This window comes from Herpailurus yagouaroundi, unplaced genomic scaffold (genome assembly GCF_014898765.1).
Source record: "Herpailurus yagouaroundi ecotype Mexico unplaced genomic scaffold, PumYag 100, whole genome shotgun sequence".
Lineage (NCBI taxonomy): Eukaryota > Metazoa > Chordata > Mammalia > Carnivora > Felidae > Herpailurus > Herpailurus yagouaroundi.
The window spans coordinates 41,024,322-41,050,943 of NW_024412391.1; the positions used below are offsets into that span (position 1 = coordinate 41,024,322).

The 26,622-nt window shown below is 39.7% G+C and overlaps 1 long non-coding RNA gene across 2 annotated transcripts; it reads right to left on the minus strand.

Moving 5' to 3' along the window:
• Positions 1-2,137: 2,137 nt before the first annotated feature.
• Positions 2,138-20,775, minus strand: LOC121028529 (uncharacterized). Of its 2 annotated transcripts, XR_005789278.1 has the most exons (4): positions 20,679-20,775; positions 17,153-17,225; positions 16,988-17,048; positions 2,138-2,190 (listed from the first exon to the last, which is right to left on the minus strand). It is a non-coding gene; the product is annotated as an uncharacterized LOC121028529 (long non-coding RNA). The 2 variants fall into 2 exon arrangements; XR_005789277.1 differs by lacking the exon at positions 20,679-20,775 and having other exon boundaries at positions 17,153-18,807.
• Positions 20,776-26,622: the final 5,847 nt, after the last annotated feature.

A 26,622-nucleotide genomic window follows, 5' to 3' on the forward strand; every position in this document is an offset into this window, starting at 1 on the left:
TTAGGACATGTGAATCTTCCAATTTTATTCTTTTTTTTTTTTTTTTTTCCAAATTGTTTTGGCCACTCACACCAGCATTCCAGAAGTTCCATCAGACAGCTTTCTTTTTGTTGTTAATTATTGGAAATTAATTAGCCACAAGATTTTCTTGTCATTTGTGAACACCATAGGTTATATCTAATTCAAACAGGCATACCTTCTATCAAAGGAGAGGGAAATGTATACAAAGAAAAAAGAAACAATGGAAACTGGTTTTTCATGACTTGAAAAATAAAGAACTCTAATTGATAGCAAATTAAATATATCTGAATGTGTGTTTGGGGAATGGAGATGGAGTAGGAATGATTGCTTCTGGCTTGTCAGACTTCATGACATCCTGAGAAATCATAAAGATTCTGCATACAAGGCTTTTTCTTTTTCCATTCTCTACTAAAAGAAATAGGGAAGTTCAGTAGAAATATATCCAAATGAGCAGTGTCAAGATAGAAGGGAAGTCTTTTGAGCCAACAGCAAGGTGTTAATCTTAAAGCTGAACCCTTAGTTCAACTCAATCTAACTCAGCAAGTATAGAGAAAATAGCATCTAATAAAATAGAGAGAAATGCATCTCTAAACTCCTCCATAGTGTTACCTAGCTTTCCTAACAATCTGATAAGGTATTTTCAATGTATGGGTATGTGATGGTTCATCACGTATCAGTTTACAGGGTATTTGGGGATGAAATTAATATTTAAATCTGGATTACTCTCCCAAATGTGGGTGGGCCTTTTCCATTCAGTTGAAGAACTGAATAGGACAAAAACACCAGCCTCCCTGAGCAAGAAGGAATTCACCTACAGACTGTCTTTGGATTTCACCTGCACATCGACTCTCCTGGGTCTCAAGCCTTCTGGTCCACACTGGAGATCTGGACTTGCCAGCCTCCATAATATTGTAAGCCAATTCCTTATAATAAGTCTCTCTCTATACGTATGCATCCCATTGGTTTGTTTCTCTGGAGAACTCTAATGAATACAGGTATAAATAATTTCTAAACAAATGGATTGGTGTATATTTGCCTGCCTCCACAGAGAATTTATAAATTTCATTATAAAACACCTTAAAATTGAAGATGCCTCTATTTTGATTGACTTATAGAAACTAATAATCTTTTTTTATTGAAGTATAATTGATATACCGTGTTATATTAGTTTCAGGTATGCAATATAATGATTCAGCAATTCTGTACATTACTCATTGTTCATCACTTTTGATAATTATGCTCTTAATCCCCTTTATCTAGTTCACCCATCTCCCCACCAACCTCCCCTCTGGCAGTCATCAGTTTGTTCTCTGTATTTAACAGTCTGATTTTTTGTTTGTCTTTTTTTTCTTTTTTTTGTTTCATAAGTTCTACATGTGAGAAGCATACGGTATTTGCCTTTCTCTGTCTGACCTATTTCACTTAGCAAAATACCCTTCAGATCTATCCATATTTTTGCAAATGGCAAGATGTCGTTCTTTTTTATGGCTGAGTAATATTCCATTGTATATATATACCACATCTTTATCTGTTCACCTATTGGACACTTGGGTTGCTTCCATATCTTGACTGTTGTAAATGCTGCAGTAAACATAGGGGTGCATATATCTTTTCAAATTAGTATTTTGATTTTCTCTGAATAAATATCCAGTAGTGGAATTACTGCATCATACGGTAATTCCATTTTTAATTTTTTGAGGAACCTCCATACTGTTTTCCACAGTGGCCACACCAACTTACAGTCCCACCAACAGTGTGAGAGGGTTCCTTTTTCTCTACATCCTCACCAATGCTTGTTATCTCTTGTCCTTTTTAGTCTAGCCATTCTGACAGGTGTGAGGTGATACCTCGTTGAAGTTTTGATTTATATTTCCCTGGTAATCAGTGATGTTGAGCATCTTTTCATGGGTGTGCTGCCTATTTGTATGTCTTCTTTGTACGTCTATTTAGATCCTCTTCCCATTTTTATATCAGATTATTTTCTTGGTGGTAAATTGGTAAGTTCTTGATGTATTTTGGATATTAACCCCTTATTGGAGATCTCATTTGCAAATGTCTTCTCCCATTCAGTAGGTTGCCTTCTTATTTGTTGATGGTTTCCTGCGCTGTGCAAAAGCTTCTTATTGTGGTGTAGTCCCAATAGTTTAATTTTGCTTTTGTTTCCCTTGCCTGAGGAGACATAACCAGAAAAATGTTTCTATAGCCAATGTCAGAGAAATTACTGCCTATATTTTCTTGTAGGAGTTTTATGGGATTCCTTGTAGCATTTAGGTCTTTAATCCATTTTGAGTTTATCTTTGTTTATGGTATAAGGAAGTGCTCCAGTTTCATTATTTTGCATGTAGCTGTTAAGTTTTCCCAGCATCATTTATTGAAGACACTGTCTTTTCTCCATTGTATGTTCTTGCCTCCTTTGTCATAGATAATTGACCATATGAGTGTGGGTTTATTTTTGGACTCTATTCTGTTCCACTGATCTGTGTGTCTATTTGTATGCCAGTACCATACTGTTTTGATTACTACGGCTTTGTAGTATAACTTGAAATCTGGGATTGTGATACCTTCAGTTTTGTTCTTCTCTCTCAAGATTATTTTAGCCACTTGGGTCTTTTGTGATTCCATACCAATGTTAGGATTACTTATTTTAGTTCTGTGAAAAATGCTGTTGGTATTTTGATAGTGATTGCATTAAATGTATAGATTGCTTTGTGTAGCATAGACATTTTAACATTATCAGTTCTCCATTCTATAAGCATAGAACCAGAAACTGGTAATTTTTCATGTAAATTTAGAAGAATTCAAGAAAATAAAAATATTTAACTCTATATGCTTTAGATCTACTGGTTGGATTGTTTTGATTTAAAAACAGTAATATGGGGGTGCCTGGGTGGCTCAGGCACTTTTTTTTTTTTTGTTACTTTCTAGGCTTTTTTTTTTTAATTTAATTTTTTTTTTAATTTACATCCAAATTAGTTAGCATATAGTGCAACAATGATTTCAGGAGTAGATTACCCATTAGTGTCCCTTACCCATTTAGCCCATCCCCCCTCCCACAACCCCTCCAGTAACACTCAGTTTGTTCTCCATATTTATGAGTCTCTTCTGTTTTGTCCCCCTCCCTGTTTTTATATTATTTTTGTTTCCCTTCCCTTATGTTCATCTGTTTTCTCTCTTAAAGTCCTCATATGAGTGAAGTCATATGATATTTGTCTTTCTCTGACTAATTTCGCTTAGTGTAATACCCTCCAGTTCCATCCATGTAGTTGCAAATGGCAAGATTTCATTCTTTTTGATTGCCAAGTAATACTCCATTGTATATATATACCACTTCTTTATCCATTCATCCATGAATGGACACATGGGCTCTTTCCATACTTTGGCTATTGTCAATAGTGCTGCTATAAACATTGGGGTGCATGTGTCCCTTCGAAACAGCACACCTGTATCCCGTGGATAAATGCCTAGTAGTGCAATTGCTGGGTCGTAGGGTAGTTCTACTTTTAGTTTTTTGAGGAACCTCCATACTGTTTTCCAGAGTGGCTGCACCAGCTTGCATTCCCAAAGCATCCAACTCTTGATTTCAGCTCAGGTCATGATCTTACAGTTTGTGAGATTGACCCCACGTCTGGCTTTGCCCTGTCAGCTTGGGATTCTTTCTCCCCCTCTCTCTCTGCCCCTCTCCCACTCACACACACACACATGCTCTCTCTCCCTGTCTCAAAATAAATAAATAAACATTAAAAAAATTAAAATAGTAGTATGTTTTCTCTGTTTTTAACAAGGAAAAAAAATAATGGTAACTAATATCCTAGCTTTTGCAAGACTTGGATTTATTTATTCATTGAAAGTCTTACTAATCTGAAGTTCCTAAATCTTTGAAGTTCCTAAATCTAGTCTTGCTCTTCAGATAAGCTTACATTACTAATTATTTAAAAATATAAAAATGTTAAGAAATGTATATGTCCAACTACACTGAGTCATAATTATATCTTTTTAAAAGATTTACCTTTAAGAATTTCAAAACAGTGTTAAAACCTATTTAGACTCAGTTACTCCACTTCTACATAAAATTTATAATATCACTTCCCTGACAATATTTTTTGATGTCAACAGTGATTGCATTATTGTGTAGTCTCAGCTTAAATCATAATCCAAGATCCTAAATTGACTTTGAGACCTTGGGCTAATTGAGTTAACTAATAAATAACATTTGGATGACCAATTTCTTACTAGATTAAAATTCCAAAAGGTCAAGAATATAAAAACAAGCTAACATAGTTATATCTGCCTCCTACTTTTATTCTTTAAGAGTGGCTATCAGTTAGTGGATTAGTAAGTGATGCACTTGAGTCATATTAACATGCGTGATACCATTTTCCACACTAAAGACATACAGAATGAATGAATGTGGAATGTGTGTTTACAGTACACAATCAGGCGTCCTTCAGGAGTGCTGGTAGGCTAAGGTACTTAAGTGGGGCAGAAAGTGTTCAGTTACTTCCCCTCCCAGTTTTCTCTGCAACTGAGAGGGAACAAAAGTTAGTTTCTTTGGTTAAAAGCTGTAATAAAATGAGTGCTTAAATAGTATTTGCAAAGAGATACAAATATGTAAGGTGGTGGATATGTTTTATTGGGTTTTCAAGGAAATTGCTGAGGTTTTATTAAGATGGTAAATTCAGGGGCATCTGGGTGGCTCAGTCTGTTAAGCGGCTGACCAGCTCAGGTCATGGTCTCATGCTTCGTGGGTTTGAGCCCCGCGTTGGGCTCTGTGCTGACAGCTCAGAGCCAGGAAGTCTGCTTCGGATTCTGTGTCTCCCTCTCTCTCTGCCCCTCCCCTGCTCATGCTCTATCTCTCTTTCTCAAAAATAAATAAACATTAAAAAAATTTTAAGAAAACAAAGATGGTAAATTCAATATGGTATATGTTTTATCTTCTAAAGCTATAAACTTATCACTTAAGTGTAGGTCTAAACACATACATATCAAGTCATGTGAATTAATAAAAGTTTGTGAATGATGAAAAATAGTTCTGAAAAGAATGATCTTTGAATATCCTTTATTTTGCTTTTGACATGCTTTGGAACCACTTTTAAACAAAAACTCTTCACTTCTGAGAAAGTTAGGATTCTTAGGAATTATTGTTGCTTTTTACTGTTTTTCTTTTAAATTGTCCATCTGACAAAGATTGTCATAACTTTCCTACCTTTAGGCACCTATTATTTATGCTCTTCTCCTTATGTGTGTTCATATCTGATCTGATAATTCCTTTGTGTCATTTCCCATATTCAAGCTCTAACTCAAGACGGCAAAACCATTAAGATGCCTTTTGCGACTTTGACACTCTTCGGGTGGCTACTGGGTTTCACCGTCTTTCGTCTCTTCACCTTTTCAAGGAGAGATACTAGAGATAACTAGACGTGTTGGGCTTTTCCATATTTCTCTTAGCTGAATCACTACAAGAGCTACCTAAATGTTCCAGAGCCCCTCTCCTGGGAGTCAGACGTTAAATAGGCCTTTTCCTTTCCTGAGCCCACGTTAGAGCAACTCCTGACTTTAGGCAACCTGATCATGCTAAACGCTTTGCATTGTTTCTACTGAAAAGGCAAGTTGTGCTTTTTTTTTTTTTTAAGTTTATTTATTTATTTTGAGAGAGAGAGAAAGACAGCAAGAGGGACAGAGAGAGAGAGACAGAGTCAGAATCCCAGGCAGGCTCCGCACCATCAGGTCAGAGCCCAATGTGGGGCTTGAACTCATGAACCGTGAGATCATGACTTGAGGCGAAACCAAGAATCTACACTTAACCAACTGAGCCACCCGAGCACCCCTGTAAGTTGTGCTTTTAAAGTGCTATGCATGGGGCGCCTGGGTGGCTCAGTCGGCTGAGCATCCGACTTCGGCTCAGGTCACGATCTCGCGGTCCGTGGGTTCGAGCCCCACGTCGGGCTCTGGGCTGATGGCTCAGAGCCTGGAGCCTGCTTCCGATTCTGTGTCTCCCTCTCTCTCTGCCCCTCCCCCACTCATGCTCTGTCTCTCTCTGTCTCAAAAATAAATAAACTTAAAAAATTTTTAAAATAAAAAAATAAAGTGCTGTGCAGGGGCGCCTGGGTGGCTCAGTCGGTTGAGTATCCGACTTCGGCTCAGGTCATGATCTCACAGCTCGTGGGTTCGAGCCCTGCATCAGGCTCTGTGCTGACAGCTCGGAGCCTGGAGCCTCCTTCAGATTCTGTGCCGCCCTCTCTCTCTGCCCCAACCTACTCCCATTCTGTCTCTGTCTCTCAAAAATAAATAAACATTAAAAAAAAAAATTAAAGTGCTACGCAAAAGCTAACAACGCATCATAAGCCTATGGCCTACCTTGGATAGGTTTCGGTACCATGTTTCTTGCTGTAGCTGAGACAGTTAAACCACAGCAGGAATTTTTCTGGCTCCACTTCTTACCCACTGCCCTCATGAATTTTGTCGTTCAAACCTAATTGTTTCAAACAATGCACAATAGTTATTTGCATTTCACATGTGACGTTTTTTTCACTGTCCATTTCCCATGTAATTGTCAAACACCACTCTAACCTCAGTCATCCGACCTAAGAAACCAATCTAACAACTTCCCCTCTTGATAAAAGTGAACCCCATGACTTCTGAACAGCTCTTCAAAGTCTCAGCATTTCCTGTCCTGTTACTCCCTTGGCCAACGCCGATGTGTTATCTTTTCACGGTTCTTATTTTATTTATTTATTTTTTTTTATTTTTTTTTCAACGTTTATTTTTTATTTATTTTTGGGACAGAGAGAGACAGAGCATGAATGGGGGAGGGGCAGAGAGAGAGGGAGACACAGAATCAGAAACAGGCTCCAGGCTCTGAGCCATCAGCCCTGAGCCCGACGCGGGGCTCGAACTCACGGACCGCGAGATCGTGACCTGGCTGAAGTCGGACGCTTAACCGACTGCGCCACCCAGGCGCCCCTCACGGTTCTTATTTTAAAAATAATCAATGTACATTCTGTGCTGCATAAACTGTAACTTCAGAACTCTCTGACTCTTAACAAGAACATGCCGTCTTTTTAAAGATGTGAGAACTCAAATCCCCACCCTGATAGTAGATATGCCTTTTTGGATCATTCAAGTTGTTGGCATGTTTTGAAAGCAAATGGGTTTTCTTAATTCCTTGGGTACCTGAATCAAAAATGGAAAATGAATTAATAACTAACTAGAAGGGTGCCTGGGTGGTTCAGTCAGGTAAGCATCCAACTCTTCCTTTCAGTTCAGGTTATGATCCCAGGGTCATGGGATCAAGCCCTGCATTGGGGTCTGCACTAAACATGGAGACTGATTAAGATTCTCTCTCTCTCTCTCTCTCTCTCTCTCTCTCTCTCTCTGCCCTTCCCACCCATATACCCTCTCTCTAAAAACTAAATTAAAAAAATAAAAACCTAACTAGAGACAAGACAACACCTGAAAGAAATATTTTTTAAATGCTATCAAAAATACTACTTAAATACTACTATAAATACATACTAATAATACTTTTGAAGCTAAAGGAAGTGCTATAGACATCTACTGTGTAAAACACACAGTCCTTACTGATCTTCCCACAACTGTTATTATAAGGAGAGTTACTTAGTAGGATTTCATCAATCCAGAAGGATTTATTTGAATATAATGATCTGTCGCTACAGGAGGGAAAAAGATAGTAAATACATGTATCTAAACTCTCATGCAGAGCATTGGGTTTTGGACTTCCCGTGATGGCCACCTGGCGGCTCCCAAGTACACCTGCAAACCTCTATTACATTAGCTACGGGGCAGCATCTGCGATGCCCAGGATGAAAAGATCCAAAATACAAAAATATGGTTGGGAAGTTTTACCTGAGGCCCAATAGGTGACTAAAACTTCCTTTATGTATAAGTATAAAAAGCCAGGAAAAACTATAAAGGGCAAAGCTCAGAATCCCACCTCAAGATTCATTTAAACATTCACAAGTGGATTCATTCTATTGCCCAAATGATAAAATTTTAATTTTTTTTAATGTTTATTTTTGAGAGAGAGGGAGAGAGAGAGAGAGAGGCAGACTGCAAGTTGGGGACGGACAGAGGGAGAGGGAGACACAGAATCCGAAACAGGCTTCAGGCTCTGACAGAGCCCAGTGAGGGGCTTGAACCCACGAACTGTGAGATCATGACCTGAGCCAAAGTCAGTCACTTAACTGACTGAGCCACCCAGGCACCCCTAAATGATAAAATTGTAAAGGCGTTTCAGTAATAGACTTTTTTTTTTTTGCAGTTTTTCTTATTGGAGCAAAAGCTTTCTTCTGCTAAAAGGATAATGCTTTACATGATTTAAGAAAACAAACTTGGGGTTTTGTTTTCTCTACCTGGAAGGAGGAGCTCAGTTTCTATTCTTAAGGAATTATGTAGAATCTTCACATAAAATAGAAACTTTATGGGGGCGCCTGGGTGGCGCAGTCGGTTAAGCGTCCGACTTCAGCCAGGTCACGATCTCGCGGTCCGGGAGTTCGAGCCCCGCGTCGGGCTCTGGGCTGATGGCTCGGAGCCTGGAGCCTGTTTCCGATTCTGTGTCTCCCTCTCTCTCTGCCCCTCCCCCGTTCATGCTCTGTCTCTCTCTGTCCCAGAAATAAATAAACGTTGAAAAAAAAAATTAAAAAAAAAAAATAGAAACTTTATGGTCCATTTTTCCCCTAAAGTTCTAGAAGGGTAAAACTAATGATTTTTTTAAATTGAAGCTGTCCAATTTTCTAGAAGAGCCTAATGTTTCTTGGCCTAAAGGTCTACCCTTTGCCCCAATTATAATGTGATTTACACCGCAAAATCTGAAACTCTAACCACAGAAAATCCATATAAGAAAACCAATGAGGGGGCACCTGGATGGCTCAGTAGAGCTTGTGACTCTTGATTGGTTGTGAGTTTGAGCCCTATGTTGGGCATAGTTCACTTAAAAAAAAAAAAAAAAAAAAGACGACAAAGGAGAAAACTGATGAGGCTCAGATTAACTCCTTCTCCAACAGACCTTACCTTATTACGTTCCAATCTTGTCAAGTATTGTCAAAACTAATATCATGTACTCAGTCACAAGCCCAACAGGTGAAAGCTGCACTTTGAAAGTGACATCAAACACATTCCTACATGATATAAAACCAGGAAACTGGGTATACCAAGAAGGACACGAAGACCTCAGCTTTGGAAAGGTCACATCACAGACTTTGAACCGCCAATATTGCTGTTAAACTCTAGGGATGTACTCATGGATTCATGATTCCCAGTGCAAGCGTGCTAAGGGCTCTACAACCTGAACATCCAGTTCCACCAGAGATATACAACCTTGAGGCTTAGTAAAAAGCTTTTAGAAGCACACAGCTCTGGAAATTGAGAGCTACTCCAAGATGTATGAATCAAAATGATATCAGGTGTAAACAATTTCTACCTAAGACTTTCAGATTAAGATCTGTGGTTAGGATTTATATTTTGTTATTTGTCTCTTCCTTTTATTACTTATATACTTTTCTTTGTGTGAGTCAAAGGATGAGATTGTAAAATGACTGCCATAGTCCTGTTTGCCTTTCTCTCAGCTGCCTTCTTTCCCATAAACTGTTTGAACTTCCTAAATCACCGATCTCAGACAATTGTAATGGCTGCCAATTTTTCCAATGGATGGATTTGCCAATGGCTTTCAACCCCTTTAATAAGACTCCCTAATATATCTATATGTCTTAACTGTACCCTTGGCCTCTTAATCACTAGCTGCTCTAACTGAAACCTACCTAAGCCTCAAAGGAATTCAAGGAATATGAGGGATAGAAAAAAAAAAAAAAAAAGAAATATGAGACTTATTCTCCTGGTTTGGTCTAGGCCAACTAGGAAACTTGGTTACAAATGGGGTTCCAAATGTTTTTTTATTATATTTATGATTGTTCTCATACTATGTGAGTTCTTCCACTGTCTGATTATCCAGCTACTTAAATATTACTATGACCTATTATCTCAAGGCAACATCTAGTGGATGATACTGCATCAGGAAGATACTAAAGTCTTCACGGTCAACCACAGTCCTAGGTCTGAGTGTGACCCCAAAAAGGGAGTGAGTAATTATAATGAGAGAAATGGGGCAGTCCTAGATTAACTATGACATAGATACCAAAGGCAGGACATCAGCAGCCAATACCAAAAATAAATATACTTCCTATCTGTTCCACAGCTGAAATCATAGGAATTGGGGGGAAAAATTCACAAATAACTGAAATTGTCTATATTGGCAATAATGCAGTCTGCTTGGGTACAAATTGCTCCCTTGATAGTTTTCAGCCGATTAACGTGCTGAAGTTCAAAACAAAACAAAAAGCTTTGTCCTTGTCCCACCAACTAAGGGTTCCTGTTTTGCCTCTTTGGTGACAATCTATGTATGACTATATCTCCCCTATATATGAGTAAACATCAGCTGTGCTTCAAACTAAATGTCTGTGAGATATGCTTTGACAGTGGTGATGTCAACATCCAAGATAGGCAATAAGAGCAGGGCAGTTACTAAATGTCCATCGATGGATGAATGGATAAAGATGTGTACATATATACAATGGAGTGTTACTCAGCAATCAAAAAGAATGAAATCTTGCCATTTGCAACTACGTGGATACAACTAGAGGGTATTATGCTAAGCGAAATTAGCCATTTGGAGAAAGACAAATATCCTATGACTTCACTTATATGAGGACTTTAAGAGACAAAACAGATGAACATAAAGGAAGGGAAGGGAAGCAAAACTAATATAAAAACAGGGAGGGGGACAATGGGGCGCCTGGGTGGCTCAGTCGGTTAAGCGTCTGACTTCAGCTCAGGTCACGATCTCACAGACCGTGAGTTCGAGCCCTGCGTCGGGCTCTGGGCTGATGGCTCAGAGCCTGGAGCCTGTTTCCGATTCTGTGTCTCCCTCTCTCTCTGCCCCTCCCCCATTCATGCTCTGTCTCTCTCTGTCCCCAAAATAAATAAACATTAAAAAAAAAAAAAAGAAAACAGGGAGAGGGACAAAACAGAAAAGACTCAAATATGGAGAACAAACTAAGGGATACTGGAGGGGTTGTGGGAGGGGGGATGGGCTAAATGGGTAAGGGGCACTAAGGAATCTACTCCTGAAATCATTGTTGCACTATGTGCTAACTAACTTGGATGCAAATTGAAAAATTAAAAAAAAAAAAAAAAGAGCAGGGCAGATAGTCTGGAAAGGGGTTAAGTATTAGCACATGCAGAGTTTGTAGTACTTGTAAGACCCACAGGAAATAATTAATTAAAGGGAAAGATGGAGGTTGGAGCAGAAATGAGGAGTTAGTAACACAAAAGTGGCATGGGAGATATTTTAAAGTAGATTACCCACAATGCAGAAGGAAAAAGAGTGAATCACCACCAAATTATCTATACCATCATCTAAGGGTTTGTCTGAGGAAGAGGAACCAATGAGGAAAACTGCATAGAGCGAACAGAGGGGAAGGAGGGAAGCCTATTCACAGGGATGTCTGGCACAGGAGCAGAGAGTTCCAGGAGAAGGGAACAGGCATGCTATAAAATGTATGGAAGCGTAAAGAAATTGAATTTACCAAATACAAAGTACCATTGATTTTAAGACATCCTGATTTCAGAAATAGGAAAATTGTGTGGGGTAGAATTGATGAAATACAGCAGAATGTGAGCTGAGAGGAGTGCACTGGGTTTGGAAATTAGGGAGGCATCGGCCTTACTTAGAGAAACCCCTTTCATGAAATTGGTAAGTGCAGAACTGATGGCCATGAGCTGGGGCAAATGGGAGCTGTGGAAGTAGGGACAGGATGCCGACCACTATTTTGAGAAAGTTGTGGTGATGGGAAGATGTGATGAGGCTGGAGATGTGGCAGGGTTTAAAGGAAGGTAATGTTTGTATGAAGAAGAATGGAGCCTGTTGGAAAACTAAGGAGAAGGGGCGCCTGGGTGGCTCAGTCAGTTAAGCATCTGACTTCCGCTCAGTCATGATCTCACGGTTTGTGAGTTCGAGCCCTACGTCACGCTCTGTGCTGACAGCTCAGAGTCTGGAGCCTGCTTCAGATTCTGTGATTCCCTCTCTCTGTGCCCCTTCCTAGCTTTCTCTCTCTCAAAAATAAGTAAAATATTTGTTTAAAAATTAAAAAAAAAAAAACTAAGGAGAAGCTGACAGGTAGAGAATAAAAGTCCATGCAAGGGCGCCTGGGTGGCTCAGTTAGTTGAGTGTCCAACTCTTGATTTTGGCTCAGGTCATGATCCCAGAGCCATGGGATTGAACATTGTGTCAGGTTCTGTGCTGAGCATAGGCCTGCTTACGATTTTGTCTCTCTCTCTGTCCCTCTCCTGCTCATTCTCTCTCTCTCTAAGAACAAACAAACAAGCAAACAAATAATAATAAAAATGAAGTCCATGCAAGACAATGTAGAATAGATTAGTGGAGGGAAGCACAGCTATGGAGACAGTCCAGACTGGGTTTAAATGGTAACTTGTCTACTTACTAGCCATCTGACATTGGACATCTCACTGAATCCTTCTGAGCTTGGATCTCCTCATTTGTAAAAAGTGGGGTAATCAGGGGCACCTGGGTAGCTCAGTCGGTTAAGTGTCCAACTACAGCTCAGGTCATGATCTCATGGTTGGTGAGTTCGAGCCCCATATCGGGCTCTGTAGTGACAGTGTGGAGTCTGCTTGGGATTGTTTCTGTCTCCCTTTCTCTTGGTGCATCTCCCACTTGTGCATGCTTTTTCTCTCTATATAAATAAATAATTAAATGAATCTTTTTTTATGCATATAAAGAGGGGTAATCATTTCCCAACCTCACATGGTTGTATGTATTGAGATTATCCACATAAAGTGCTTGGCACAGTAGCCAGGACATATCACATGCTCCATAAATGGGATCTACTATTAAGAAATTGAGAGAGAGCATAACTGATTAGCCAAGTCCAGATGGGAAATGATAGAATCAAGCTCACAGGTGGATGAATTAGTCCTGAAAAGGAAGAGGGATCACTCTTTGACAAGAGGTGCTTCTAAAAGATGGCCACAAATTCTTTGATACCCCTTCCTTCAAAAGATGGAAGCTAATTCCTCCTCCTCTTGAATGTAGGTGGTACTTAATGATCTTAATAAAATGAGGTAGAAGTGGTAATGTGCAACTTTTGAGAAGTTTTAAAAGGCATTGCTGCATTTTCCATGCTCATTATCTTGGATCATTCAATCTGGGGGAATCCAGCTGAAATTTTATGAAAACATGCAAGCAAGCATGTGGCCCATGTGGCCAGGGACTGAGGTCTCCTGCTAACAGCCATGTGAATGATTCATCTGGGAAGTGGGTCCTCCGGCCCCAGTCAAGCTTTCAGATGAATGCAGCCACAGCTGATATTGCGACTGCAACCTCGTGAAAGACCTAAGCCAGAGCCTCCCCACTAAGCTGCTTCTAAATTCCTGACTCGTGGAAACTATGAGATAATTTTGTTCTTTTAAGCTCTACGCAGTTATTGTTACACAGAAGTTTGTTATCACCTCTTTTTTTGAGTCCGAAGGAAATTGGAGAATGACAGGTGAAGACATGCCTGACACAGAAAAGGAAAGAAACTAGATGGCTGATGGTCTATTTTTTCTCTGTAAATTAAAATATGAGGGGTGCTACTTCCTGAGCATACAGTGGCTTGACAAGACTGGCAGGAGGCTGAAAGCCACGCAGAAAACCAGAAAGGAAATTAACTGGGAACACACGTAAGATTGATGGTTTTCTTTTGTGCTTGTCTTCCTTTATGCCAAACCCAGCCACAGAAATCACACTGGCTACTGCAACTAGGTCAGACTCCACGTAATGACCTTTCATCTCAAGTGTGAAATTCAGAGGCATTGTAGCCTGTCTGGGCCAGCCCCAGAGACTGCCATGTGGGCAAGCTGCTGATGAGCAAGTTCAAGGCTCAGAATCGCTCAGGCTCATCTTGGAAAAGTACTCCCTGCTGTCAAAAATGATTTGCAGCATCTATATAGGGCCAAGCACATTATTTATGAAGAGAGAGAGAATATCAGAGGAAGTATTGTAAGAGAAAAATCAACAAGCGTTACATATTCTGCAGCAAGCATGTTGCAGTAAGGGGAGAAACTCACAGTCTTTTAAATGTCGTGTGTGCTTGTTCTTTCCTCCTTAGTCCAGTGCCCCTGCCTTTCTCTTTCTCTCAATTCTGGCTATTTGCAGGGGAGCCCTAGGAATTCTGCTGATTTAGCCAGCCTTCCATCTTATCTCAGAAATGATATAGCACGTAGAAGACACCTGGCTAGGACTGCTTCCTCCTAAAGTCATACCTCTTGATACCCCTGGTGTCTTTAAACCTCTGAGGTCCACTAGGCATGGAGTCCCTGGTCTCCTTGCAGAATGATAGGTCCTGCTCTTCTTGGAAGCTTAACTTCTCTCTGCACTGATTCTGTTTGCAAATTGGGAAACTAAAACTTCCTGGCAAAAATTGTGCCTTTTCTACCTTATATAATTGAGTCCATTCATTCATTCATTCATTCATCCTTTCACTCACTCAGTTATTTAATTATTTAGCAACTCATTGCTGAGTGCCTCCTCAATAATGAGACAGGCATGTATTAAGTGCTGGGAATAAAGATGACTGTTGTGGTTTTAAAGAATAGCAAAATGGCCTGCTGGCCCATACTAAGCACTCTGTAAATGTAATGCTGAACGACTAATGATTCTGGCCCACTGTGGGCATCTAGTCTAGAAGGGGAAGGAAGCATGTCAACAAATAATTAAAATGGTTTTATTTTTTTTTTCAACTTTTATTTATTTTTGGGACAGAGAGAGACAGAGCATGAACGGGGGAGGGGCAGAGAGAGAGAGGGAGACACCGAATCGGAAACAGGCTCCAGGCTCCGAGCCGTCAGCCCAGAGCCCGACGCGGGGCTCGAACTCCCGGACCGCGAGATCGTGACCCGGCTGAAGTCGGACACTCAACCGACTGCGCCACCCAGGCGCCCCAAATTAAAATGGTTTTAATGCAAGAGCAAAGGAATCAATCAAGTATTATAAATATTGAAGACTGTATCTAGCTAGAAGTTAGGGATGGTGTGATACAGGAGGCAACATTAGTTTGATCTTGAAGAACAAATAAGAGTTTTCCAGGAAAGTAGGACAAGTCTTTGCAAGCAGGATGAAATCATGTGCACAGAATTTTTTTTTAAGTTTATTTATTTATTTTGAGAGAGAGAGAGAGAGAGAGAGGAAGCAAGATTTGGGGAAAGGCAGAGAGAGAGAGAATGTGCACTGTCAGCACAGAGCCTGATGCAGGCCTCAAACCCACGAACCGTGAGACCGTGACCTTAACTGAAGTCAAGAGTTGGATGCTTAAGCCAATGAGCCACCCAGGTGCCGCGGGGCCTATTTTTAGCAGGATTCTTTCACTCCAGTCCAGTCCTACTTTGCTAATGTAAATATTAACCAATATTTTGCTGGGTTTCAGTCATTCGAGTTTATTTTTGCTTTTGTTCCCTAGGCAGGATAGCTTGGCAAAGTAAGATTCAAAACAGTTCTACAAAAGAGATTAATTTTGACAGAGTGGATGAAATTAATTCAAGGAAAAAAAGGATGTATTCTAAGTTTCTTCCTGAGAAATATCTTCATTTCTAAGCCAGAGGGAAGATATTCTTCTTAAAAATGGTCTCCCTGTTGCTTCCAAAAACCTTCCTGACACCTGGCTGAGAACCCACGGAACACCCCTGTTCCATGCCACACCCCTGTTTACTGTTATTTGCTCACTTTGAAGAACATCAGATATTGAACACACTAAACCAGATTGGCAGGACTTGCAACAGCCAAATGCAGTTAATCTAATTTGTCATTATCAATTCATTAGTGATTATACATATTGAGAAAATTCTTAATTGCGTGACAGCTTGGAAAATCGTATTACACTAGGGAGTAGAACTTGCTAAGCCCACAGATTCCTCCAAATGGGAATTTAGAAAGAACTCTAATTTGCAGCAGGAAACATGAATCAATACTGACACTTACTAAAATGTTTTAATGAGTAAGCTCAAGCATTTTGTTTCAAGAAGCTACTGGCCTAACAAGATCTGCCACTGTTACCAATAGTAATTAGGTACATTTCCATGAAGTTGTCTAACCTGTTTTATTAAGCCTGTAAACTTCTTTGACAATCTTAAAGGAACTGAGAAAGAGCAAAATAAGAAGGGTAGGAAATTGAGCCAAGGAACCAAATCCTTTCCCAGTTTGATAATTTTGGACTCTGTCACTTTGACTTGCAGCCTTGCAATCACATTCTTATTTTCACCAGCTTGCATCCATTATTGAATTTATTTTTTTAATCTTTTTAATGTTTTTATTTATTTTTGAGACACAGAGAGACAGAGCATGAGCAGGGGAGGGGCAGAGAGAGAGAGGGAGACACAGAATTCAAAGCAGGCTCCAGGCTCTGAGCTGTCAGCACAGAGCCCATTTCGGGGCTCGAACCCACGGACTGTGAGATTATGACCTGAGCTGAAGTCGGCCACTTAACCGGCTGAGCCCCCCAGGCGCCCCAGCATCCATTATTGAATTTAATAGAAGTTGATGGCTGATGGCTATTTTTACACATAACTCTGCAGTTTCTGGTTATCAGGTATTTAGCCAACAAAGCCATGGAACACGTCAATGGGTCAATCCATGATAAAAGGTTATCACCCACCAAGTCAAGCAGTGGGAAACCAGAACAACACAAAGATTTAGAATCCTCCCTTTCTAGCTAACACACCATTGCTTGTCTGCCATTTTCTAGATAATTTAGGGTTTTATTTAATATGATTCTTCAAGAACTAAACAGTCATTAGCCTATCAATACAGAGTAGCATTTTCCACACTCTGAGTAATATGCTTTCCACATCAAAGGGGTACTACAACCAAAAAGGTTTGGGAGAGTCAGGACAAACAGCTCACCAGTTTTCTTCACTACAGGCATTCTTCAATTCCTTCCGGTGGTAATAGATATGGTGAATCTCTAAGAGGAAATACAGAATATACTGTTTTCCAGTTCATTTGACCACAGAGTTGTTTTTGGATGGAGGACCATCTAGTGGGGCCAATGTCTCCCAAGAATCATACCTTGAGAAATATTGCTGTTCAAGTAGAATTGCTATTCTTGAACATCCCCCTCCTGTTAATGGAACACCGAACACTATAGGGACACACCAGAGAAGGAGCAGCATATTAGTAACGATTGATTTTCCCTTCCCACAGCATCTACCAAACACCTACCGGAGGCAAAGGTTCTGCCATCATCCCTTGAAGAATAGTAAGGGCATCACATTCCTCCAGTGTAGTATATAAGGGAACGGGAGTGACCTTCAGGGAGACATGTCCAATCAGTAAAACTCCTCACCCTCGCTTCAAATCAGAGGAACTTGATATCCCTGGGAAACAAGGGCTTTTTGGCTTTTTTTTTTTTTTTTAATTATTAAGGTGAAATTCACATAACCTAAAATTAACCACGTCAAAGTGAACAACCAAGCATCGTGTAGTACATTCACAATGTTGTGCAATCACCACCTTTTTCTAGTTCCAAGATCTTTTCATCGCCCCAAAATAAAACTCTGTACCCATGAAGTACGTACTCCTCCTCCCCCAGCCCCTGGTAACCACCCGTCAATTTTCTGTTTCTATAGGTTTATCGGTTCTGGATATTTCATATAGATGGAGTCATACTATCTGTGACCTTTTATGTCTGGCTTCTTTCAGTTTCCATAGTGTGTGTGTGTGTGTGTGTGTTTTTTTTAGGTTTATCCATGTTGTAGCAAGTATCAGTCCTTCATGCTTTTTTATGGCTAAATAATATTCCATTGTACACTTATCCTACCTTCTATTTATCCATTCATCAGTGGATGAACTTTGGGCTATTTCCACCTCTTAGCTGTTGTGAATAGTGCTGCTGTGAATATTCATGCACAAGTATTTGTTTGAGTACCTGTTTTCAGTTTGTTTGGGTATGTAGCTAAGAGTGGAATTGTTGGATCATGGAAATAAAATTCTAAAATATACGAATGCTAATAAAATTCAGATGATTTGGCTAGCTTGAGACATAGTTTTTAAAGCACCTAAAAAAATGCACTACCCTCGGGAATCTTAGAGAATGACTTACGGAAGGAAGTTTCTTCTCCACACACAAAACCTACCTATTTCTCCCATGAATGACTGTCATTTTCAGCGAGCTATCTGAGTTTCTGTTACTCAGCTATCTAGAGTTTCTGTTGTCTTCTCAGCCAATAAGCATTTAACAAAGACAATAAGTAGAGATGCCTTTTGGGAGCTCTATTATTGGGATGTGTTGTATTCATGTGAAAGCAGAAAATAATGCAGAAGAAAAAAGGTTGACACCAGCACTAGATCAGCTATTCTGGAAAGATTTCCAAACATCCAGAGTTGTTTTATAGTCAAGTAAAATGCTTCATTTGAGTGTATGTGTCTGAGAAGTGTTAATTGTTGATTAAATATTGTTGAGTAGACTGAAAACATGAAATCCAAGCACATTAATTAAGCAGAGAATTCAAGCACAGTTCTCACTTTCCATAAATGCTTCCAAATGCTTAAACTAGGCCTCATTCCAAAGCCATGCTTCCTATGGGGACATTGAGAAAACCCCGGCTCTCATCTAATTATTATACATGATAGTTAGAATTTACTGAGTATAAACTTCTAGAAGAAAAGAATGAGGTCTATCGCCAAGGGAAACATTGGGATTCTCACTTAAAAATCTACATTCTAAAGTGTTATTGCTTATATTCCCTCTATTCTTGGCAGTAGAAACATGCAGCAATATTCTTGCTTTACATTTTAATTTCAGTTGAACTTAAGATGTTACAAATAACATGGACATATACAATGAGGAGGTGGACATATTAATTATGAAGCAGTTTGTCAGACTTTAACATTAATGGTAGTAAATCTTGGAATTGGTATGTCTCGATCTAATGTAGCTGTGGTAAATGACATGGAGATAGCTGAATTGCTATATTTCCAGAACCTTCTGGAAGTGACTTAAGGTTGGCCGTAGGATATAGCAGGCCATTGTCCTAGACTATATGTGTGGCCTTCTCCTAAACCAGACTGGGGAAATATACAGGGTCTTGTGCCCACTGGCACCTCACAAGGCCAAGAGTGCTCGTCCCGGTAGACGCACTGAGATCCTGCAGCTGCGGGCCTCCCAGAGGCCTCCTTCCACAGAGCAAGACTGACCTACTCTGGCCTAATTAACTGATGTATCGAAAGGCAGACCCTACCTGGAAATGTGTTTGCTGCATCTGTTTTTATTTTGAACAACTAATTTAGTCATCACCCTCTTTCTACCCTCCCGACACTAGATCTCTAGATATGGACTTAAAATTCCATAGGATGTGAACTTAATAAGGTATTTTTAAATAATAAAAGTAATACAAGAATACATGCTCAAAGATGCAAAAAATACCGAAGAATACAGAATGGAAACAATGAAAGCTTTTTGTCCAACCCTCTCCCCTACTCCCCACCCTTCCAACTCCATTTCCCTTCCCACGGGTAAACACTGTCAGCAGTTTTGTGTGTGCCTTTCCACAGTGTATGGTTATAGATATAAATACATATAAATAGAGAGATAACAAAGGAGACCATTTACTGAGCACTAAAAAACTGTATTGGAACTACTTCCCAGGGCTAATCTCAAAACAAGAATACAGATTATCTGTCAAACATCCTGAGAAATTACTGCCTACCCGAGTTTTACTCTTTTTACCCTCTAGAACATTTCTGGTTTCATCTATTCTGGCATGCTTCCCAGTCATGTGGCCATAAGCTGGGAGGAGATATAAATACCACTATGGCTAATAAAATGTATGCAGAATCCTGTATGCTAAAGCATCAGTATAAATTTTTAAATCTTAAATCAGAGGTAAAGGACAAATGCCTCCCAGTAAGTCAAGGAAAGCTGGGGGAAAAAAAATCATAGAGAAAAAAGGCTTTGGGAGCCTGTGTAAAGGCTAGGGGAGATTTTGGCCCTGGCTTGATTAATTAGCACATATTTATTATTCATCTATGCTGTGGTAATAAGCGCTGTAGGTGTACAGAAATATAAGGTGTGGTCTCTGCCTCCAAAGGGTTTTACCATCAGCTGAGAAATCAGACCGGCCAGGCAGAATGGAATCAGATAACAAAAAGCTTGCACAAGAGCTTGAACTTGATAAAGTAATAAACAGACAGCCTCACAAGTTTTCCACACAAAGGGGTGATATCATAAAAGCAAATTAAAAGAATAGGTCTTCAATCCTTCCCATCCCTTCATTTCCATTCTGTAATTACTGCCCTAGCTCTGACTTTTATGACCTGGCCTATTGCAATGAACTTGTGTCCAGTACTCAACCATCTCCCCATCCTACTCCCTCCCAGGCCATCCTACACACAGCCACAAAAATGAGTTTCCAAAGGTGCAGGAGGGTTACTGTCTGCTCAAAAGTCAAAAATATCTCCCCTTTGACCACCAAATAGTCTGAGCTTTTTAGTTCAAAATTCAAGACCCTCCCATAAATTATGCTAGTCTCCTTCCAGACTTGTCTCCCACTCCCTGATATGAACCTATTTGCTCTACTGAAATTGAACAACTTACCATTCTCCAAACCCCTTCCCGGCTGCCCTCATGTGATCCCCAACCTTACTCCATCTCCAGAGAAAAGCAGAGTCAGGAGAAACAGGCAGCTGTTGCCATAATCCAGGTGTGAGATGATGCCACCAGGGAGAGGGTGGTGAGTATGAGAATGCAGAGGACAGCTGATGGCAGCAGATCTTACTGACTGATAGGATATAGGGTTTGAAAGGAAGAGATGAGTCAAAGGTAACTCATTTTAGGTTTTAGGCAGCAAATGCAATTCTCTCTCCATACCTGCTTATTCCACATCCTTGCAGTTTTGGAGGTTCATGTTTATTTCATACTGCCTGTGTAGCCTGGGACCACATATGATTAATGATTTCTCTATACTTTAGATCACTAATATATATTTAAAATAATACAGGCATAGCAAAATACTTTACTTTGGGAGCTAGAAATCGTCAAAACGCACTCTAAAAAATTGTTGTGGGGGGGCACGCCTGGGTGGCTCAGTTGATTAAGCATCCCACTCTTGATTTCAGCTCAGGTCATGATTCTGGAGTCATGGGATCGAGCCCCATGTCAGGCTCTATGCTAAGCATGAAGCCTGCTTGGGATTCTGTCTTTCCCTCTGCCCCTCTCTCCTGCTCTCACTCTCTCTCTCTCTCTCAAAATAAAATAGAATAAAATAAAATAAAATTGTGGCAGGATTAAATATGCTGTATTCCTCATAACCTATGTGCATTTAATAGAATCATTTAATTACCAGTGTGGAGAATAAGGTTTATGAGACTATCTTGGGAAAAACAAAGTGAGAAACTCAGCTGGGTCTGGTAACACCAGGATCCAGACACTTCAGTAAGCTCAGGACTTGGATTTCTCTAGCACCATTCTCTCCTTAGGTGCGGTCTGCTTTCTTTTCTGTCACTCAGGTCACCTTCTTCCTCTTCCCATTCCATCTGTGCAAACGTGGCTGACACCAGCTCAGAGCATCACAAGCTATAGTCTCAGTGCCCAGAAAGTAACCTAACCCTTCCCAGACTCAAGTTCAAATTCTCAGGAAAGAAAATTGGAATTAGCAGGAAAATCACGTCCCTGTGATCTCTGACCAAGGCTTCCTTCTAGAAGGAGAATCTACTAAGGACACAGACTAGAACTGGAAAGTTGTTTGGTAGGCATGGAATCACCCCTCCAGTCTTCAGCAAGTCCAATCTTCTCTGCCATAAATGGCACCCCAGATCAGTCCTCTTCTCTCTCGCTTCCCTCCCACTACCCTAGGGAGTCCAAGGCCACCATCCACTCTTGTCAAAACTTCTGCAACAGCTTCTTTATGTGTCTCTTAAATATCCTCTTTATCCCCTTGGAATTGATTCTCCACTCAGCATCTAGAATTATCCTATTGGAAAGTAAGTCAGATCGTATCTCTGCCCAAACAGCTTTTCATTTCTTAGAATAAAATCCAGATTCCTTAACATGGCCTTCGAGGCGTTACGTGAGCTTGCCCTTGCCTGTCTCTCAGCCTCATCTCCTGTCACTCCTCGTATTCCTTCCTCTTTAACCACCTGACCTGTAGTTCCTAAAACATGCTAAACTCATGTCTGGAGACTTCTCGTGTTATTTATTTTCCTAATGGAAGAAAATGCATTGATCAGTGAACACACGAATCTGGTTTATTTGTTACAGCTCTCATCACATATCAACTAATTGGCATTCTGATGTGTACATCTATCTCTTATAAGTCTAGTTAGTGTGCATCTGCTCCCAGAGCCAAGACTGAATTTTCCAATCCACAGAGCTAAGAAACAGATTCATGAGAACCAGTCCTATCTGTCCCACTATAGTACTACTGCCCTGAATGACCTTGCCTAAGCAGCCAGGTTGGCCTTACTCAGGAGACACATAGTCTTCTTACTATACAACTCTTCAAACTTGCCATAATGTGCAAATATTTGACATTGAAGTGTTCTTTTTAAAATGATAATGCTAAGGGCGCCTGGGTGGCTCAGTCGGTTGAGTGTCTGTCATGATCCCAGGATCAAGGGATTAGCTCTGGGTCAGACTCCACACAGAGAGTGGAGCCTGCTTTAAGATTCTCTTTCTTTCTCCCTCTGCCCCTCTCCCCCGCTCACGCTCTCTCTCTAAAATAAATAAGTAAATAAATATATAAAATGTTAGGGACACCTGGGTGGCTCAGTCAGTTGAGCATCCAGCTCTTAATTTTGGCTTGGGTCATGAGATCGAGCCCCACATCTTGTGGAGCCTGTTTGAGATTCTCTCTCTCCCCCTCTCTCTCTGCCCCTCCCCTGCTCACACTCACATTTTCTGTCTCAAAAATAAATAAATAAGATAACAATTATTCAAAGTGGGTGAGCAAGTTGATCTACTGGGTGTGAAAACAAAATTCTATTTTGTGAGCTAAAATAGTATAATTTCGATTTACTGTATTTTACTATATGTAGTATATATGCTTATATCCTAATATAAGAATTTAGCTTTACTCTGACACTAGACCCCAGAGTCAGTCAGATAGTTATTATATCTAATAAGAGGTGCGGTATCCTAGAGGACAGGTGGGAATGTCTTCCCGAGGAGGGGTAATGGTGGCATGGCCCTCATTCATTCACTTGCTGTGTCTTGTGACCTGCTGCAACTCACTGGTGTTTGCTTAAGTGGACTCACAGAGAACTAACTAATTCTCACACAAAAAAACAATTTCTGTAAAAAACTGGACTAAAGCTCTTACTGAAATTGCAAGCACAAGTAAAAAAAGAAAGGTACCAAGCTCACGTTCTTGACTTCTGGTACAAGCTCTTTATCACCTACATTATGGTATAAAAACAATGATGATCTGATAAGATCTGACACGGTCAGCCAAAAAATTTTGCAAGAGGACTATTTGAAATATGGATTTCTATCCACTATTATTTGTAATTAACTTGACCCTAAATGTATGTTTTGCATTAACATGACAATTAAATAGTTATTTTTAAATTGTCATTTTGTAAGTAGTATACCATATACATTGTGTGTGTGTGTTCAAAAATCTTAATAATACAATAAAAAAACTTTAATAATACAATAAAAAAACTTTAAACACCACTAGACTGAATAATGGCCCTTGAAAGAAATTTGACCTCATTAACCCATTATCAAGTGAGTGAAAGCTCGAATTATTATTTTATAATATCCTTATGGGTAAGGTAGAGATTGTACTTGAAAGAGGGTTATTAATAACCAGTTTTTTCTAGACCACCAGGGCTTTTCAGCTTGAGAAATTTGGGAAGCAGTACCCCGTAATGCCTCTAGAATCAGAGTGCTTGGCCAGTCATTGCTAGCTACAGCCTGGGGCAAATTAGTTAACTTACCTCAGCTTCCTCCACTGTAACATGAGAATAGTATTAGCACTTCCTGCATAGGGCTATTTTCAGGATTAAATCAGCTAATATATGTGAATTTAGGTTGGTGCCTGGCATTTGATAAGTGTTCAATGAATGTTAATGAGTATTAACCAAGCTTTGGTTAAATTTGGAAAAACAAAAAAAGCTTGCTATCTACTGCCTTGGCCAACAGGGGTCAGCACACAGCAATCTACATGGGGAAGCTAAATAAAATGCTTCATGGGCTTAAGAAAAGATTTTTCAGTGTTTGAGGAAACAGCGGTGCTTCAGAAAATTTTTGTAAAAGGGTATTAAGAAAAATCAATAACCATAAAATTAAGCAATTAGTGAGAAATGTAGGGTGAGAAAAAAAGTCAAAGACTTAGAAAATCATTAAATAATAAATACATTTAGAATGTCTAAAAGCAATTTAAAATGCAGAAGGACATTTTAAGTGGGGATGCTCCGAAGCAGAGGCCTTGAGAATTCTGATGCAATAGAGCACTATCTTGCCAGCAAGTTCCCAAGTCTGCATTTCAAGTTCCACCTTGATGTTTGGGAGAGGGGGAGGGGACCGACCTTCCTATTTTCCGATTATCTAACAACAGTGTTACTGCTTACTGAGTGCTGTCTGCCCAGTGCTTTACAAATATCACCATTTTCCCTTTTTGACTTTTTAACATGAAAATGTTCAACTATATAGAAAAGAATAGCTAGAATAATAAAATGAACATCCATATCCACATCAGTTGATTGAACATTTAACGCTTTCCACATTTCAATTTTTCTGAATTATTTTCAAATAAATATAGATAGCAAACATTTTGCCGCTAAATACATGAATATGTATATCTAAAAATTGGGGCGCCTGGGTGGCGCAGTCGGTTGAGCGACCAACTTCAGCCAGGTCACGATCTCGCGGTCCGTGAGTTCGAGCCCCGCGTCGGGCTCTGGGCTGATGGCTCAGAGCCTGGAGCCTGTTTCCGATTCTGTGTCTCCCTCTCTCTGGCCCTCCCCCGTTCATGCTCTGTCTCTCTCTGTCCCAAGAATAAATAAACGTTGAAAAATAAAATTAAAAAAAAATAAAATAAAATAAAAATAGAGATATCTTTCCACATAACACAATGCTATTATCATACCTAATAAAGAAAGCAGTTTTTAATATCATCTCATCCCCTACTTTGTATTCAGATTTAATTGTCTCCAAAATATCTTTTATATCTGGTTTATTGAACTACAACCAAGGACAAGCCATTGCATGCAGTTATCATGTCTCTTAGTTTCTTTTAACCTAGAACAGCCTGTGCTCAGTCCTGCCTTTTTTTTTTTTTTTTTAATTACACTGACTTAATTTAAGAGACAGCCATTTGTTCATTTATTCTGCAGGATGCCCCACCATTTGTTCATGATTTTTCTGATTGTTTCCTCTTGGTGTCATTTCTATTCTTCTATCCTTGTAGTTCCTGCTTATGCTTGATTGTATAGAAGTGAAAGAGTTTGGGAAACAATACTTCATAGACCATACTGGAGCCTCCCATTGTATCACATCAGGAGAGACGTAATGTCAGGTTGGTACATTTTTCGTGATTGTAAGTTTGATCTAGGTTATGGTGGGAGGGAACAGATTTCTTCATTGTCATTATGTTTTCCTTCTGACTACAGCGAGTAATCCTTGGGGGATAATTTGGCCCTTTGCGAGTATTCTGTTCCCCATCACCCTTTCACCAAATGGTTTCATTGATGATCCTGGCATAAATCAATTATTTCATTAGGGGCTACAAAATGGTGATTTTCTCATTGTATCATTCATTTTGCATTATTTAGCTGGCACACTTTTGTAAAGAGAACTGCTTCTTCATTAACTGAGACTATTTGGTTACCCCTGAAATACAGCCGCAAGTAGAAGGGCAGGATAAATGTTTAAATTTTCTTAAATTACCACTTTTCAGAGTAAAGAGTTGCTGTAATAGTCACCATGGCAAATTAGGTTTTTAAAAATTGCTTTTTATATTTGGTTTACTCTTTTGGTGGGACTTTTCTGTCTGACATTTTCAATCAATTGCAGTCATTATTTTTGGTACTCAAATTGTTCTACTTTTGGCCAGTGGGCATTCCTTCAAGCTGGCTCCCATGTCCTTCTGAAAGGACCTCATTTTTCTTGTATACTTCCAGACTTTCTGTCACAAGATGTTCCAACCGCTCCTACTCATTCCTAGCTTTTGACCTGGCATAAACAATTTCTCCGACGATCCCTCATACCTTTTGGTGGAGAGTGGTATTTAGAAATCAAAATCTGGGTACCAAGGATAGCCAGCCATTCCCCTGAGTTTAAATTAATACTTTCATTTCAAAGTTTAAGGATACAAGGTTTTATTTCATTGTTCTTAGGCTTTTATATCTTATTTTACACTGGAGTTTTTGCTCCTAATCACATTAACAAAACTATTCTTTAAGTACTTAAACCAACCCTGTGAGATAAGGGATCATAAGTTATGTAACTGTGATCATAATTTATATTAAAATCTCTATTTTAAAAGGAGGAAACAGATGAGAGCTGCCCAAGCGTACGTGGCCAGTAAATGGCATCA